The following is a 5,229-nucleotide window of genomic DNA, read 5'->3' on the forward strand; positions in this document are numbered from 1 at the left end:
TATATCATTTGATAAGGAGGAAACATTTCTCTTGTTTTCCTATCCAACTGATCCAGTACCTTATAGGGCCAGCCATTCCCTGTAAACCTTTAGTTAGAAGAGCAATTTGGTTTATAGCTTGGACCATCAGGTCTGTGTTCAGTATTAATTTTTGTCTTCTAAAATATTATTTACTGTTTTTATTCACATTTGTTCATGTTTTGTTGTTGATGCTTCATTAGGTCCCAGATAGTTATACACTTCCTCCTGCTTAGGTTCCTTTATATCACATTCATGTTCTTGACTGGTATATATTTGTTTTGGTGCTGCAGCTTTCCTGCTTTAAATGTAAATTTTGACCATTTCCAGTTGTGCATTCAGCTCCTCATCTAATGAACTATACATTTTTAACCATCCACAAAAAAGAAGTTGAGAAGTGTGTACACTTTGCTGTTGTCTGGCAGCTAAATTGTAACCATGACCTAATCTGTTAAGCAGACAGCTTAATGGGTTAAGGGCAAAACAAAAAAGTATTGGCGACAAAGAATCACCCTAGAAGTTAGATGCTGCATTTGGGCCTGGGGTTTCCAGTTTAGGAGCATTTCTTAATTTTGTTTTAATTTCTCTGGCTGGTACTTCATCCCATTTCGTACCCTGTACATTTGAACTTCTTACTGTTTCATTTATTTCTTCTGTCCATTTAGTATCTTTGTTACATTCCACAGGATCTTCATAGATATTTGTCCAAATTTGGTATATTTCTTGTTTTTTGGTGGTGTTTCTGTTCCTTTTGTTTTGTTTCTCACTTCTCCATAAACCTTTTTTTGGGTCATCAATGAATTGCTTATTTTATACTTTTCCTTTATATTTATGTGCGTGTCTTCTATGTTTTTCTGCTGTGCTGATGTCTTTACTTTATTATTGGTAATAGATCCCGATCTGTTCTGATACTGCATTTTGCTTTTATTACATCTATCTTTCTAAGTATTTTTGTTGATCTGTTCCCTCTTCTAGCTTCTTCTAAGAGGGACACTTCTTGTCTTAATAGTTTTCCCTATTCAATACTTCTGTGATGGCATTTGATTTATTCCCTTCCCTTATTTTTGCAGTAACACTTTACCTGTTATTAAGTTTGCTATATATTGATATATCCTATTTACTTCTGTTTTTCACATATATTTCTGTTAATAGTCTTGATTACTGTGTTCATTGGTTTTATCATACTTCTAACATTTTGGGTCTTATTGACTTTCTGTAATCTATTTCTTTCATCACTGTTAATATGGCTATCTCTATTAAATCAATCAACTCTTCCCGTAGATCTTTTTCTTCTAAACTGAGGGCAGATTCTTTATTTTCTGTTTCCTTTGGGTATTCTACAGAAAGTTGCAGAGCATCTTCCTGTGACATATTCTCTTCAACTGCATCCTGTGTCATCCATTGCTCTTTGATATGGTAATCCACTGGCCTATCACTCCATAACAGTGACTATGTCAGAGTTGCCACTGTTTCCTGTTTCTTCCCCTTGTTGTGCAACTCTAACTGTACTTTTGTACTGGTTTCCTACTGAAGGCTCCAAAGTATCTTCATGTGACAACTGATTAGATGCTTCCCATTCCACCTGTTTCTCCTTAATTTGGGGACTTCCTTTTCCATCACGCTGTGACGTTACCAGAGTTAGATTTTCTACACTAAATCCTGCACTTTGCAGGTAATCCCTAACTTCAGTTTCTCTTTCTTTAACTTCACTACTTCTCTTTTCTTCTTTCCCCATTGCTTTCTTATTTTTATATTGTCAGCTGTAGCAGGCAATATGAAGTGGGTCTATATCAAAATATCGAAAGTTTACTTACCCGAACACCTAAACGCCGACAAATATTCCACGAACTGCAAATACACCGAACGCCCTAAACTGCAAAATTCAAAAACTCGAAATGTCATAGTTGTCTCACCCCACCGCCCACTACATACTACCTGCACAAACAAACTAAATAAACCACATACATACACTAAACAAAACCCTACTTCTAACCCTAAACTAAACCCTACTTCTAACCCTACACTAAATCTTTCATATACCACCAAGTATGCACTTAACTTAACCCGCACCCTAACCCTAAGATCCGTAACTATCGCACACTTACCTTAAAAAGCTATATCCAAACAAACTAAATAATCCACACACATACACTTAATAAAACCCTACTTCTAATCCTACACTAAATCTAACCTACATTACCATCTATGCACTTACCTTAACCCGCATCCTAACCCTAAGGTCCGTAACTATCGCACACTTACCTTACGGAGCTATACCGCAGAAGGGCCAACCATGACGAATCGACGTTTTGAATTTTGTGCTTCAGGACGATCGATGTGTTTGCGGTTCGATGAAGATATGTCGGCATTTAGGTGTTCGGGTAAGTAAATGTTCGCATTTTTAATATAGACCCATATGAAGCTGTGTTAACTCACATCACTGATTTTGAACAGAAATTATTAACATCAAAAAGAAGAAATTGGAGTGTAATGAACTGGCAGATTTTCAAAATTCCCTACAAAGTATTCTGTCAGAAATATTGGTTGAGCAAATGGGTGTAACTAAAGGAATTATTTTTGAGCTGGGATAGAGGCTCTGAATTGCCTAGATGTCCCCCAAAAAAGCAATTACTAGAAAATGGAAACCAGTCTAAACCAACTGTATTCGAAATAGTGAATATTGTAACAAAGATAAAAGAACTGAAAGTGGGATCTTTAAAAAAAGGGTAGGAACAAATTACATAGAAAAAAATGTAAATTGTGGGAACACTATATGCAGAATAATATTTTGTAGAAGGAGTGAAGTTTAAGGGAAGGCAGGAATTGAACACTTTATGTAATGTTGGCTTGATGATGATTGTAGAAAAGAATGTATTTAATATATAATGTTTATTATTGTGAACATGCTATCATGGTTGTTTTCTTTTATATAAATGTATGTGTACCTATGTCTCAAGTGATAATTTAAGAAAGGTGTAAAAAAAAAAAAAAAAAAAATTAAAGAGGAACTTGGATGACTTTTAAAAAGGCAATATTTTTTTCCTGGCTGAAGGAAGAACAATGATGACAACAATGGCTTGTTCCCTGTTTGGTCAAATCGGCTCAGAATACACAAAGCATGTCAGCCACTGAAGAAACATCAGCTGTAGACACTAATTCTGATTCGGCATTCAACTGTGTAGAGTGTCCATCCATTCTACGCAATGCTGAAGTACCAATAAGGAGAAAACAAAGCAGAGGAAAAATGAGTAGAGGGTACAGGACGGGGCAAAAACCAGCAGGTACCCTCGGCAGGTCCATGTCAGATGGACAAAAGCTCAGTTAACCGACGACCGACAGAACAAATCACCGACAACTGTAAGTCAAACTAAGTAAACTCGAAAACTACATTACAACATGTATAGCAGGGGGACAAGCCCCCCTGCATCCCCCATGTGGGGGGCTGTGCCCCCCCCACTTAAATAAACCAACTCCGAGATCGCACTACAGTGAGGGAATGGGACTAACTCCCAGTCTGCACTACTCACTGTTGTCAGGGATACGTACTGTCGGCGACGTCGTCTCATTGATGTGGTCGTCGGTTAACTGATCTTTCATCCATCTGACATGGACCCGATTTGAGACTTTTTTACCAGACAGCTTTCAACTGAAAGACTGTTTTGTTAATAATTCTGATTAAGGCTCTGAACTGAAGAAACCAAGTTTATTTATACCAGTAAGCAATGTGGTTATATAGAGATTTCAAAGTGCCTGTGAGAATGATTTATATTATTTGCTTTTACATTCTCTACTTTTTTTAACTTGTCAGCAAATGAAACACAAGCACTAGAAAATTTAAAGCAAAATAATGATAAACTGATTAAATACACTGATAAGAGAGGTGTTGTAGTAGTTATGGATAAAACAGCATATACCACTTCTACAAGTAAACTTTTGGAAGATGAGGACCTGTCTGGTAGACCCCAGCCATAAACAAACTATACAATAGAAGGAGGAAGCTACTACATGATAGAGCAAAATCCCAAAAAGGGAAGGCATCTCTGATCAGTATTGGCAAAAAACTAAGGGCACTCATAAAATTGTCAAAGGCCAGCTTCGAGAGAAAAATTGCACAGGACACTAAGGATAATCACAAGGCTTTCTTTAGTTATGTTAGGAACCTGGGTGGGAATTCCCAGATATGCTCTGAATTAGTCCAAAATGACAAAAAATACACTGATCCCACAGACATTGCCAACATCCTAGCTGACAGGTTCAGTGCAAACTTCTCCCCCCCTCCCCACCAAAACGGCAAATATCTATCCCAGCAGAGTGCTGCCCCCCCCCCCCATCTCAGATGCTCAGGTGGGACCCGCCCTCTCCAAAGCAAAAAACACAGCATCAATGGGACCAGACGGTGTCCCAGGCTGCGTCCTACATGAACTCCAAGAAGAGCTAAACCCAAACATAAAACTACTGTTCAATCTCAGCCTTACTACAGGATATGTACCCAAAGAGTGGCGTACAGCAACAGTGGTCCCTCTCCACAAAGGTGGTGCCTCAACGGACCCTGGAAACTATCGCCCCATAAGCCTGACTAGCTTGGTCTGCAAAGCTATGGAAAGGATCATCATGGACCTCATAAATAAAGATATTGGAGACCTACAGACACTGGATCCTACCCAGTTCGGCTTTGTTAAGGGCAGATCCTGCCTCTTAAACCTGGTTGACTTCTTTGAAACAGTCACCAAGGCCATTGACGAAGGGAAGGTGGTCCACACAGCCTATCTGGACCTTGCAAAGCCTTCGATACAATACCCCACTCGGGCATTATAGATAAGCTCACCAGCTTAAATATAAACCCCTATGTCACTAGATGGGTTGCAAACTGGCTCAAGGACAGAACCCACATGGTTAGAATTGCTGGAGCCATGTCAGACTCCAAACCAGTTACAAGTGGCATCCCACAAGGCTCAGTCCTGGGACCTCTCTTGTTTGGTATATATTTCTCGGAGGTACAGGCCAACACGGAAGGACTGTGGCTGACCAAGTTCGCAGATGACTGCAAACTGGGCGCCATAATCGACTCTCCAGCCGACACAAGCATCCTCCAAAAGGGCCTCATAGAAACAGACAACTGGTGCCAGAGCCATGGCCTCAAGCTAAACGCCAAAAGTGTATAGTCATCCCCTTTGGCAAAAACAAAGTGCCCACAAATTACCACATAGGTGG

This window comes from Protopterus annectens, chromosome 1.part1 (assembly GCF_019279795.1).
Source record: "Protopterus annectens isolate FY-2018-M chromosome 1.part1, PAN1.0, whole genome shotgun sequence".
NCBI classification, from domain to species: Eukaryota; Metazoa; Chordata; order Ceratodontiformes; family Protopteridae; genus Protopterus; species Protopterus annectens.